Genomic DNA, 14455 nt, shown 5'->3' on the forward strand with positions numbered 1-14455 from the left:
AAACAAAAACAATAGTCGACTTTGACACGAGAGGGGTATGCCTGCGGAAGGTATTGACCACGTTTTCAACCATAGTTGGGAGGGGAGTCTGGGACGTCTTTAAAATAACTTTAAAAAATGTAACTTCCAACGTGACATCAGGTATTTGGCAATAAACAGTGATGACGGGCTTCCCTGTGATTTAATTATGCTTACGAGCGTCCACTGTTTATGACGCTCCAGAATGGCGGGCTGCCATTGTGGCCTGGATGCAAAACCAGCGCGTATTTGATTTCGGGTATGTATGGCACGGTTTATTTTGTTATAGAAACAAACTAGAACGTTTTTCCGAGTGGCTACGAATGGTTGAAGCTCTAGCTGTACTGAAGGAATTCTAAATAACAGCGTCACAGCTGTAAGGTGGACGCACGTCATGTACAGTCGGTGTCATCCATGTGTAGAGCGGGGGAACGGCGGCCTCCGTGGCGCTCATGAGCCAGCCAGCGACGCCTAACGGTAATTGCTGGGCGAAAACGTGCCCAGCAGCTACCATTAGACATCGGGCCCAGCAGTTAGCGTTAGACGGGGCTGGCTGCCTCCGGAGCGCCACGGAGACCGCCGTTCCCCCACTCTACACAAGGATGACGCCGAGTGTACATTTTATGCGAAGCATATCAACGTAGGTTTCGGGCCTTCGCGCGACGCCCGGCGGTGGCCACCATTGACCTTGAAGTGGGGTCACGTGACATGACGTCACGTGATGACGTCACACAGGCTGCACATGGGGCCTCATATCGCGCCGTCGGTCGCCTCCCGGCGGTGGCCACCATTGACCTTCAAGTGACCTTCAAGTAGGTCACGTGACATGACGTCACGTGATGACGTCACGCCGGCTGCAGATGGGGCCTGATATCGCGCCGTCGGACGTCGCCCGGCGGAGGCCTCCACGCTTCGGTTCGCGCCGTCGCGCGCGACGCGGCGGCGGCGCCATCATCGCTGCATCACGTGATATGTGACGTCACGCGAGGGATGAAGCGGCGCGCGCCCGCCGTCGCGTCAGTCTCTGTGCCCGCAACCGCGCCAGCGTCTTTGCGCCGGGCGTGTATGCGGTCAACATGCCTCCAAACGCTAAGGATACGCTAAGGTTAAGCCCAGTGGATGCGAAGCATCCACTGGGCTTAACCTTGATAAGCCTCCAATTTTTTTGTGATTAATCTAACATCATCCATTGGGGTTGACTTCTGATGAGTGTTTAGTAGCTTAAGAAGTCATATACCAGCAATACATAAAAATAAATAAAAAATTAACAGAAAACATCGTGCGCATATGGTTAGAACATTGGGCTAGCTGCGCTCGAAGGCAGGGGTTTGTTACCACTGTCGGTCATGCATTTCTTTTTATTACAGAGGCTCCAATTCATGTGACTTGACTGCCTATATACCTACCGCTAAGTTCCGGGAATGAGACAAAGAATGCACCGCATTAAAGGTGTTAACTCGACCTGAGCGGATATCCGTGTACAACACCGTACCATTTGCTGAAGCAAAGTGCATGGATGTGATATGCGCAATGCGCTTGCATTAGGGTTTTATAACGACCTTTCCTTGAATATTTTTACACGACAGTTTCTTTTTTTTTAGCATATGCGATTGTTGCCGCTCAGCAGCTGACATGAAATGTCTGCAATACAGATGTAGCTTCAGCCGCTGATAGAACAAGGCTTTTCGGCCTTTGACACACCCTCCTGCCATGACGTCCACCACCACTTTCTGCAGACAACTTTAAACCGGCTCGACTCGCGACCTTTTTTTTGAGGAAAAAAATACTGGTATCGTGTGCACAACCGTCGCTAGCGCAAAGCGCTATTCACGTACAAGAGCGGCTTCTGAAGCACAACGGCCTGAGTGATAATTTATACAGTCCGGCTGTGGATCCTCCCACGTGCACGCAGTGTTCTTTCTCTTCCTCTTTCCGTACGCCTTTCCTGTGCGCCCTGTGTAGGGTAGCAAACCTGACACTCGTGTTCATGGCCTCACTGCCTTAAGCCTTAATGTTTTATCTCTGTTTACCTCTTCCGTTTGACTTTCTGTTGGGTTTTCTCCTATCCTATCGCCGCACTAAAAGTACATGATAGGTGTTCAGTTACGGTAACGACGTCTGTGTCCTACCTCCAGAATGACAAAAACCGACAAATGGCAGCGCACTGCTCGTAAATCAAACCTCCAGCGCAGAAAGACCACTTTTCCTAGGCGTGAACTGGGGCCCCCTTCCGAGGTTGGCCCACTCCTGACCCGCAATTGTGTGCAGTGCAGCGCAAACGCACCTGGCGACAGAAGATGGGCACATGGTGCTACTGACAATTGAGGGTTTTATTGCAGGTGATCGATATATACGTCATCGCACAACAAAAGGAAAAGAGAAAAGAGCACAAACAGAACAAGACAGCAATCCATCCGTCACAGGCCACCATATAGAAAGTGAAATATTTTTCTTTTTCTGACAAGAATACAGACGCGAAACCGATGCCATTATCGCTTCTATTGTTAACCTCTACGGTTTTAAAAAAAGATATGGTGAAAATGTGGTAAAACATACGTGGGACCGACATGACGTTGTATTAACCTACGGTTAAAAGAGCACAGTGCGTCTGTAAATAATGCAGCTTCCAAACAACCTGTAGCCTTGCACTGTCGATCATGTGGTTGTTCAGCACTTTTCGCGAACACGGAGTGAGTGTTTAGACACAGATCAGGAGGTTTCCAAGGTGGTCGAAACTTGTCACATTTGCAAAGAAAATCATAACCGTGTTAGCCGAACATCAACTGGTTTCCATGTCAAACAAATGACCCTCCTGCAGCACATATTTTCTTAACCTTAAATGATTCAGACGTCTGCTGCAAATGACGTCACGCGCACCTTTGTGCTTGCTCATGTGTTCCACGAGTAAACCATTCAGTATCGAGTCAGCGCTGCTGGCGGTGTGCGTCGCTTTTTCTATTCGGCCTGGCTTTTTCCTACAATGTTATACATCCAAATAAAGAATTATCAACTCGCCCAAATCGAAGTTTTATTGCTATGTATATATATTCGTTGACACGCGGCTATGAGCCAGTGCCTTTTTTTTTCTTTCGCGCTTTCCACTTTCGCACAACTCCACTTTCCAACGAAACTGAGTGACTGTGCTCTATTGCGAGCATGCGAATTATCTGATGTCATAACTCTCTACCCTACGTTTCTTTTTCTTTCCTTTCCCTGCGTCCCACCAGATTCGCATCGTAGCTGAACCTACGCATGCGTTCCTAGTTTCCATTTTTTTTCTTTTCTCTCGCCATCTCTTTTCAGAGAGCCGTTTATTTCGCTACACTAGCCAAAGCTTACGAATGAGAAGAAGAAAAAGCTAACTCTGGTTCTGGCAAATGTGTGAGCGGGACATATATTTTATGTCAGGTTTCGAGTGATATACTGTACTTTATGGTTGCGCACTGCATCTTCTTTCGTTTTACTGACGAGGCTCCATTTTTTTCGCATACCAGACGGCAGTGCAAGCGATATAAATACCGTATGACACATTTATGCAATCCTCAGAGAGACCACTCAGTGTGTTGCCGTATGTAGCTGAATCTCCTCAATTCCACGAGCAATTGGATGCGATAGCAAACAAGTCATGAAGCGCCGGCGCAAATAAGTTCCGTCGGTGGTTCCTCTCTGTTCGTAAAGTTCAGTTTTTCATGGTTCGCAGAAAAGCGCGAGTTTAGCATTGCCCCGTTTCTCTCACTTGACACATGGCAGGCCCCGCTGTGAGATTCTCCCCAGGGCGTCGCATGCATGCTGGAATCCGCGTCTAACGCTGACGCCATTTTTTGTTCTTCATATCTTGACCGTGGTTTCACTAAACCTGCGCGTTGACCGCCGTCATTCGGCAGGCAGCTGTGACCCGCAGGAAAGCAAGTGAAATGCGTTTCACAGCCACGAAACACTCGGCCTATGGATACTAGTTTTGCAAGGATTGGCATAAACGCCTGGAATTTGTGGGAATCACTGAAGTAAGTGGATTGTTTTTTTTACAGGTAATATTGTACTGCGCGTCCGCTAAAACCTCCTGGAAAGGCATGTTACAGCCTATGCGAACAAAAAAGAAGAAGGGAAAAGAAAACACAGTGTCGGCACTCTTCTACAACTACATGTGGCGCATATAAAACCCCTGCATCTGACAAGAAAAGCAAAGGAAAGAATAGCATCTGCACGGAAGCAATATTTCATTCGAGGGAAGCTAGGCGAAAAATCCAGCTTTAGTTCTTCGAGCAAGAAACAATATGATAAGTGAGCTTGAGAGAACCAGGTGAAAAAAAAAACAAGAAAGTGAAGAAAGGCATAAGGTCTGCATAGCACTGCATACTTTTGGTCCTTTGAGTTCGCGGTTCAGCGAGGCAGAATTAACACTAACCGCAGAAGGGCCAACCTTCCCCATTCTTACTACGAATCGTGGTGAATGCATTCAGCGCCCTGTTACAAGCGTTTTTCCTTTTATTCTAGAGCCTGTTCTTTAGCATGAAAGTAAAAGAGAGAGAGAAGAAAGCAAGGACGAAAGTTAATTCTGTCGTCTTCTATGCTCCCCGTTCGCGCCTTGAATTCTTTGTTTTCTTTTGGCATGTGCGTGTAGTATTATGCATGCAAGTGCCAGCTAGCAGCACGGTGTTGCAATGCGGAGAGTATTCTAGCGCTGAATTAGTTCTGCGCGAGTGAGTGAAATGCCACTAGTCATGAATACGCAGAGTGAGTGCTCGTGCACCGCCTTTCTTGCAGCGCATACGAGCGACGAGGCGCCGGTTATTCTTCAGCGAGACGGCTTTGCAAATCTATGACGGCTATACCGAAATACAATTGTAGTTCGAGGGTGCACAGGGCTGTGACAATGGCAAAATATCTGATGATTACAATGACAAAATATCTATTGAAAGCTGCGTCACATTTTCAGGGCCATTCCAGTCGCGTTAAATAGTTCTATAATTTCCCTATCGCTTACGACTTCATGTACGAGCCTGCAGACTTCCATGGTAAACTTGGCGGTACTTTCTCTTTTCGCGTAACCTAAGTTAGGTAACCTAAGCCTTATTTTCTTTCCAAGCTGAAGTAATTCCACCTTTCTTGCTTGAAGTGACTGTGACGGTCTTGTCTTTTCAGACTAGCGAAACCGAATGCTGTTAAACAGACACTAAAGTGAAACAATGAATCATTTGGTAAAATGATATTGCAAAACACCATTTTCGTTAACTTCGCTTTACCGGCGCCGCAATCTTAGCGCCGGTACGTCAGTGTGACGATACGGATGTCATTGTTCTTTTTTTTTCGTATTTGCATCATCGAGACGCAATAAAGGTTATCGAAACTTGTCGAGTTCAGTCATTGGCTCCTTTATATTACAATGTAGTTCATTTTACCGATCAAAAAATTGATAATTGTTTTGAGCAGCCGCCATGAAAGTACCACATCAACGCCAGCCTATTGTTATGTCCACTGCAGGACCAAGACCTCTCTCACTGATCTATAATTACCCGTCTTGCGCTAGCCCATTCCAGCTAGCGCCTGCAAGTTTGCTAATTTTCGCACGCCCCCCTCCTCCATCTAATTTTATGCCGTCCTCGACTACGCTTCCCTTCCCTAGGCACCTATTCTGTAACTCTAATGGTCCATCGGTTATCTACCCTACGCAATACGCGGCCTGCCCAGCTCCATTTTTTTTTCTCTTAAGAGGAAGCTTTAGCTCGGGTGCTCTTATGTAAATACATGTAAAAGGAGAATTCGTTTTTCTCGGCAACCACTGCGCCAAATTTGGACGAAGTTTGTTGCATTCGAAAGAAAAATTTTAATTCTAATGACTGTTAGTTGCGACTTTTCCATTTAGCTTGTGAATTCCTTATTACAAAGTGGCGAAAATCGAAAACTTTATGAACACGAAACTATCAAGTTACAACGCTGTAACTTGGCATTGAAAAATTATATCACAATTATGTGAATTGCATCTAATAGTACATCTAAAGCGGACAAAATTGATTGTTACACATCAATTTAGTAATGTGGTAACACAGCTTTTGCGGAACCCTTGTACACAACGTAACAAATTCACATGAGACCTAAAATCACATATCAGATTTGTCCGCTTTGAATGTTCTAATAGATGCCGTTTGCAGAACCGCGATGTCTGTTCTTTATGCAGAGCTATTAAATTATAAAGCTAGTGCTTCTACTTTTTTTCAAGCTGTCAAATTTTTGAAAATCTTTTAACCATAAATCGGCCATAAATCGAAATTCCGCTTGAGTAGTCATTAGAATTTAACTTTCTCTCTCAAATACAACAAATTTCATTAAAATCGGCCTAGGAGTTATCTCATAAAAACGTTTTTTTTTTGCGTTTTACACGTACTTGAATAGGCCGCGTTGGAGTTGGGCCCCAGCTAAAGCTTCCTCTTAACGTCAACTAAAATGTCGGCTATCCCCGTTTGCTCTCTGATCCACACCGCTCTCTTCCTGTCTCTTAACATTATGCCTAACATTTTTCGTTGCATCACTCTTTGCGCGGTCAGTGGGTTGTTCTCGATCCTCTTTGTTAAACCCCAAGTTTCTGCCCCATACGTTAGCACCGGTAGAATGCAGTGATTGTACACTTTTCTTTTCAACAAGAGTGGTGCTCTCAGTCAGGAGTTGGTAATGCCTGCCTTGTCCACTGAATATATATGACGTCACAAAAAGGAAATACGGGAATGTCACCCCTCCCCCCCTAGATGGTGTCAGCACCCGTACTTTCATTCTGGCGTTTCTTTTTTTTAAGCTTACCACGCCTCCTCACAATGTTAGAGTGGTTTTTTCTGATACTTTATAAAGTTAATTTGCCAATATAGCTCAATGACTTTATAATAATAAGAAAACGAACGTATTGCGCACAGGGCTGGTTTCATTAAAGTAAGCTTCGCCATTCGCCGGTGTCCCGATGACAACTGCGAAAGAAAGCAACACAGTTATTAACAAAAATCATACTTCGCACTTGGAGAAGAATGACTCTGCGGAAATGGAAATACGAACCACCACCAGAACAGGGCACACTCATTCTACCGGCCGAGCAAACCAGGAAGCCAATATAGAAACAGCCTGAGGCCAAATTAATCAGCAAGGAACTAAGTTAATTAACCAACAACTCAAAGCCGCGATGTCGAAAAAAATATTACGCACGTAATTTGTTTCTTCCTTTGTTTTCTCTAGAATTCGCGCTGCAGCGGCCTCGCAGTGACATTCATATATGTTAGTTCGTGTCAGGGTAGTGTAATAAATTAATTATTTACGGAATCATTACTGTGCGTACTGGACAGAGACAATGAGAGACGTATGCGAACTTGTAATTCACGGTTAAGGAAACACAGCTCACACAAATCAATACAAAAGTTGAAGACCTAACGCTACATGAATAGCGACCTATTTGTTTTTGCGTTTGCTGTGATTAGCATCGCATACTTCACGCACTTTCCGGTAGCTCTTTGGTGTTTCTAGGTCTATAAACATTTTGCAGCCAAATTGTGTGGCCAGGTAGTCCATGGTCTAATGTGTAGACTTTCCGGCTGCTGTGCTGAGGAAACCGTGATGTATACGAACACTCGCACCAACTGAGGTCACGTGGTATGTGCCGCTCCATGGATATATCATAAGAAGCCAAGAGACACACCAAGGACAACACAGGGGAGATTACTTGTGCTTATTGATTGAATTAAGGAAATGCTAAATTATTGGTAATGAAAGGGGATGAAAAAAACAACTGGCCGCAGGTGGTATACGAAGCCACGCCTTCGCATTAAATACGCCTGCGATGCTAGCTCTTGCCACTTGAGCTACCGGGGCGCCGGTTTCCCATCCACTTTCTGGGGTATTTATGGTTATCTACTATAACTAACCCTGGGAGTGTTAGCCAGTGCCACCACTCACAAGCCTTGGTTGCGGATGAAGAAGGTCCTTTCTGACGAAGGTATCACGTGTACGTGAACTTTTTGCGTGAAGGCGACTGGTCATTAAATCCACATATGGTACCTGAAGGCATCAATGCTGCCGGATTCGAGACCCTCGCTATGTAATGAACGAGAAGAAACGAAACCGAGGGGCCCGATTTTTATTAATTATACCATAAGAGACAATAAACAAAGAGACCAAGGGCAGCGTAGGGGAAATTACTTGTACTTATTAATTGCAATCAGATGGCAATCAGGTGGCAAGTTCGGATCATGCTGTATTATGTCATGTTGCATACTCTGGTGACTGCATCTGTACGTGTATTGGTGCGTACGTGTTCATGTCGCGTGTTCGTGCGTTGACGAGGGGAGGGAGGGGGGAGGGGGTTTGCTTGATCGAGAGTGCGCCTATATACGAGCATGTTTTTCTTGGGCATTCAAGAAAAACAAACATGCTTGGCCAAACTAATGATTCAGGACGTGTGCACTTGGCTTCCGCGTCAATGTTGACACACGTGCTTGGACAAATACTTCGATTCTCTATTTAGGGTATACGTTTGCCGTTTACGACGAGAGGTTTACGTCGTTTCTCGACGTAAACCTCCCACTTCCTTGAGCACGACGTCCGTTCATGAACGTGTTATTCTTACTACCGCGTTAATTCCAATACCGGGCTCTCCCGTCGAAGCATGCTAAAAAATAAAAAAATAGAATTGTTATGCCTGCGTCTGTAAAACATCTCTGGAAAACAGTGCGTCATTTATGGAACCGGCGGCCACGTTCCAACCCACTTGAGAGAGGCACGCGCGAGTGCAATGACTGTGTTTGAGATTAGACTACGATGTTGTGGTGTTTGGCCATGCACGAGCAAAAATAATATTTGCCTTAGATTGGAGGCGGCTAAACAAATAGCCTTGTGCGTCCAGACAAAAGTACGAACGCCGCAATGGCAGTGCGTTCGAGAAATAGTTCGCGAAGCAACCCACATGTGCTCCTCAGCGGCGTTGCTCTCAAATGGGCAGGGCACGCGCTCGTGCCTGACGCATTCGGGTACCTTTGTTACCCGAATGGTGTACTGTCCGTACACGTATCTACGCTTTCTCTCTCCCCTCTCTCTCTCTCTCTCTCTCTCTCCCCTTCTCCCTTCCCCCAGCGTAGGGTAGCCAACCAGACCTTTGACTGGATAACATTCCTGCCTTCCTATATTCCTCTCTCTCTCTCTCTCTCTCTCTCTCTCTCTCTCTCTCTCTCTCTCTATCTATCTATCTATCTATCTATCTATCTATCTATCTATCTATCTATCTATCTATCTATCTATCTATCTATCTATCTATCTATCTATCTATCTATCTATCTATCTATCTATCTCTTTCTCTGGATTCTAGGCGTCGCACCGGCTGAGGCAGCCTTCAACGCACGAGCACTTACAGATATACAAAATTACAAATATCACTCATATGCAATTTGCTTAAGTATCACTTTTGGATAATTTGAAGAGTTGGCTCAAGAGCCTGGATGGTCTCCAGAGTACTGTATGCAGCAAAACTTGAAGCACAAATGTTGAGCTGCTTCCTTACAATGGAAGTTCTAAAAATTAGTTGATTACTCGAAGGAGGGTTCGAATGGCTCCAGCGGCACTCTGAAAGCTCTCCGCAACACTCTTAACAGAAACTTCTGTTTGAAAACTTCTTGAAAGCTTTTACTAGCACTCCTTTTAGTTCTGCGAGGTGTCATTTGTTGCACGGCTCACGTTTTCGTCATGAACTCGACGCGCGCGGGGTGAGTCAGGAGTCGAGTTGGCCCAACCAGGCCCCAGCCATGGTGAACATGCATTTTGCAGAGCGGTTTGAGTGAGCCAATCCACCCCTTGCAATCGGATCGAACCAACTCGCTTTGACGCTCGCTCGGCCTGAGCCACCTATTGCACTTACATGAAACCGACGACCTGTTTTCAGTCTGACAAGCCCACTCGTAACCTCATTTTGTCGGGTTCATATTGCTACGTACAAAGAGGCAAGGAGCATACTTTACACAGTTGTATTTACATGCGCATGCGTATATAGCACTGCCCAAAATGAACAGTCCGCGCGAAGTTATGAAGTCGTCTTCACAGCCATGGCAAAGTGGGCCTGTTTTAGCATTGATGTACAGGACTTGCACTTTCCCTACCTCATAGCAAGTTGATGCAGCGTGTCAAGCAATGTACAACCGAAGATAATGATGAACAGCTGTTTATTAGTAACCCTCTTGTTTCTGTTGAAAGTTTCATGGAAATTCTATTATTTTATTTAAACTCCACGTACATAGGGTGGGAAGGAAAACTTTTTGTTTTTTACGGAAATCAGGAGTTTGTATTGGTTCAAGGGTTGGGCCTGCTCTCAGCAAAATTGTTTTTTGGCTTATGTGGACGTAAATTCAAAAGAACATCGGTTACTTGACTGTTAAGCTTGTGCGATATGTTGATGATTTTCTTGTTATTGTGAAAACCTTTGACGTACAAAGAAGAGTCGTTGACGTGTTAAAGGTGTTCAGGGAATGGTGTGAAGGCCTCAGTTTCCCGACTGAACTGCCCGTTGAAGATGAGTTAGTTTCTGAACTTAAGGATAGTATTTTCTGGAGCAGGTCACGTTTGCTGGGAGTATTCTCCTAGGGCAGCGAAGCCTTTACTTGGATTTTTGTCTGATCACTCTAAAGTAGTAAAAACTCGTATTTCTGTTTCTTGCACATACCCTTCTTTGTTTAAATCATGCCACCACATGATGCAACGTAGTTTTGAGAAGCACGTATATAGATTAAATGAAGCAGGGTATCCTACTGGTGTTATCACAAGGGCTTGTGAGAAGGTGGCAAAATCAGTTAAAGGCAGTCCGAAAAGCGCAACAGCTGACGATGTTCCTAAGAGTAGAAAGAATCCAGTTTCACTTCCTTATGTGCATAAGTTAGCACACGGATTAAAAAACTTGGCAAGAAGGCACAAGGTTGATGTCTTTAGTGTAGGCCACAAGCTTGGTCAGGTTTGCCCATCTGTCCCCAATAACATGAATGGAGTGGCGAGCGACAAACTTCCAGGATGTTCTGTCAGCCACAAGAAGTACGATGATTGCAAAATCCAAGTTGTTTATAAGATACCGTGCTCTTGTGGAAAGGTTTACATAGGGCAAACAAATCGATGTGTAAATATCAGGATCCAGGAACATGCCAGCTCAAGAGCGTGGATGGTCTCCAGAGTATTGTGCGCAGCAAAACTCTTAATGCCCTTAATGTAAAGAATGGTACTTATTCACATTTGGTGGTTCATTGCCGCTTAAGATTGTGTAAACCCCTTTTTTGATAAAGCTGAGATTTTGTATAGGCACATAGCGCGAAAAACAAGGGAAATAATGGAAGCCTTTTACATGTTTTTGGAGGGTGACGGATGCATCAGTCAACCCTCGACAGCGTTGTCACAGGCAAAAGTGTCTTACCTTCGGGATTTTCTGCAAATCAGTTCTTGATTAGCCAGCTTTGCTGTTGCCCCGTGTATGTTATTTTAGTTTTCTCGTGCACACTTTAGAGCGTGTTTCGTCTCGTTTCAGCACAGTTTTCTACATATTCTGTTTTTTTTTTTGGAAATAAACTGCTAGTTGCTAGTAGCGCCCCTGTTTTGTCGTTTCTCTTTTCTCTTCTACGTCTTTTTCGCGCACTTTTTCATTAATATGCCATCAACCTGCCCAACTCTCAGTTTTGATGAAAAAAACAACCTGCTCCAAGTGGGGAACGATCCCACGTCTTCGCATTACGCGCGCGATGCTCTACCAATACGATGCTCCACCAAAACGGCGCCGCGGTAGCTCAATTGGTAGAGCATCGCTTGCGTAATGCGAAGACGTGGGATCGTTCCCCAGCTGCGGCAAGTTATTTTTTCATCCACTTTCATTTCCGTTACCATTTCGTTTCTTTAATTCATTTATTAAGTATACCAGTGATTTCCCCTGTGTTGCAATTAGTGACAGTGTTTGTTAGCTTCTTATGATATGCTTAATAAAAATCTGGCTCCTCGGTTAACCCACTTTCTTCCCGTTTATTAAATACGATTGCAGTGTTATGTGCAATGGGTTAACGTCACTCGTAGACGCAACTTGCAGCTACGCCCTTCAATCTGTACGTCTATCGATCTTTTTCTTCCGTCCCCCTCTAGTGATTACGTGCTCCTCGCACATTGGTACTCTTGGTTTTCTTAGCGCCTGTACGCGCTTTTGAGCCGAGGACCAACGCATCGTGCTCGTCGTCATCTCCTAAAGACATCGGCTGTCTGCCGCACCAGACACGTGTATAATTTACACATTACGCCAACATAACAGTGCCTACGCCAGTTACGGCCGTAAAAGGTCTCACACAGGCAGGTCGTAAATATAGCTCGTGCACAAGAGCGTTGCCGAAAGCTCATCCCGTGAAGGCGGCTAAAAAAAGCTTGTCTTTTAAGTTATGCGTTTTTCTTTCGCTCTCTTTCATTTCCCATAAACTCGCACCTTCATCCAGAGGGTGAAGGACGACAGCAAGAACGTAGTAGAAAGAAAGAAAGAAAGAAAGAAAGAAAGAAAGAAAGAAAGAAAGAAAGAAAGAAAGAAAGAAAGAAAGAAAGAAAGAAAGAAAGAAAGAAAGAAAGAAAGAAAGAAAGAAAGAAAGAAAGAAATGCGCCAGGATATCCGGTAACGCCTATGACGCACAAAGGCCCCCTAGCCACGTGGCCATCAACAACGCCACCAAGTGGCGTGCGCGGCAAATGGTCCGCGGTTATAGTGCATCTTAATGAGATAAAGACCGGGGTGATCGTTGGTTACATGCAGTCCTTATTACGAGTTGCGATGAGCATGCAAAAAGCTTTCACGGTGCTCGGCAACGTGTTGCGATGCATCATTTATGCTAAGCGATATACAGGCGAGTTTCGACCTATACGCGAAAGCTTTCTTTCTTCTTTTCAGCCATTCCTTGCACCGCCAAGGTGCAATAACAGGTGCGGAAAGAACGGGTAGAATGCGAAAACGCGAACAGGAGTAGTAAAAACGACTTTTACGATCTCGAGAAGCATTACACGAGTTATAAGAGGTATATACGCCTTGGAAACTGAAAGACTATATGAGCGAGGCGCATTAGGCAAAATGGTCTCGCCTGCGTGCACTAGTCTTAAGTGCACTCCTTTTTTTTTTATTGTTTGTTGCCCGGATTTTGAACGAAGCACCACGCTGGTATAGCGAGGAAAAGAAAGAAACGAAGCCTTCACTTTTACAAATTACTCTATGTTTCTCCACTTCTCTCTTTCTGTCTTCCTCACATTCCTCAAGAAAAAGCTATCGCGTAATATATCCAGCGTTCGCACTAAGAAGGCCATCCTAGCGCCCGTTTTATGCTTCATCTATAATGTGGCTATAAATTACCCGCCTTTCAACGTTTCACCGGACTCGTTTATAGAAATGATAAAGAGAAGCAATACGCTAAGCAAGTCAAATAGCATACGAATTAGTGTTTAATAACTGCTGCTATCTCTTTTCTTTTTGCGTGTGTGTGCGTGCGTGCTTACGCGCGTGCGAGTGTGTGTAGCCATTCCCGAAGCCTGAAGTATTTGCTGCTGGCCTCCATTGCGATTTGAACGAATCAGTTATGAGCATTTTATCTCGTTGTGGGGCTTAATTGTAAGAAAGATTTCTAACAGGTTTTATTTACTCTTATTTCACGTTTCTGGGGGCCCAGAAAAACATATATATCACGCCAGTTAAATCTGCGATAGATTTATTATAGCAGACTTGCGCAGTTTTACTAAGAAAGGGGATCCATTAGTCAGTCTCTGCACGAAAAGAAGGAGGAATTGCTCTTTTTATTCATTTTCACTAATTTCCAGTGGGAATCTTCCCTAAGCCTCCATTTGTGAACACAACTTACTCAACCTAAGCCTACCATTAGAAGGAGAAATTGCGGCACACGCTTGCGACAGCCTAATCCTCTAGAAACCGAGCTCAGTATTAAAGACATAAATGCAGCGACAATGCAGTATGGGAAAAGTTAGTGCGGCCATCGCTCATTTCTTTCCTCGTTAAGCTTTGTCATCGAGATGAGCATTTGATAAATCAGCCTCAGGGATTATGCAGCTGTGTAAAAGTAAAGGGGAATAGCCGTATCTTGAACAGCACTTCTCCTGAATCAGCGTCCCTAAATATGAGGCAGGGTACTATATATAACCAGAAAAATTAAATTATGCTTTCTAGATTAGTTTGTGCGTTGGCTTCAACCATCCTTTCTAGAAATGAAATTCGCATTAGCGTAACTGAGTTTTTCGTTTCGCACGGTCAATGTGTACCCTGTATTTTGTTTTTCTTGAAGAACTATTCTTTTATTTTAAAGAAAGTTCAGTGGCGATTTAGCAGTCAACGTGAGAAAAATGCGTTAGCATTACGTCGCACTCCTTTGAGGGCCCAGGTCCATGATCCAAACCGCGTTCACCATATTGTAACCTG

The 14455-nt window shown here is 44.7% G+C and overlaps 1 protein-coding gene across 1 annotated transcript in view; it reads right to left on the reverse strand.

Moving 5' to 3' along the window:
- The window catches only part of LOC135905462 (adenylate cyclase type 5-like), a 291632-nt gene that overhangs the window by 263398 nt on the left and 13779 nt on the right, over positions 1 to 14455 (reverse strand). The gene's annotated exons all lie outside the window — the stretch shown is intronic.

The sequence above is a fragment of the Dermacentor albipictus genome, chromosome 1, assembly GCF_038994185.2.
Source record: "Dermacentor albipictus isolate Rhodes 1998 colony chromosome 1, USDA_Dalb.pri_finalv2, whole genome shotgun sequence".
Taxonomy (NCBI): Eukaryota; Metazoa; Arthropoda; class Arachnida; order Ixodida; family Ixodidae; genus Dermacentor; species Dermacentor albipictus.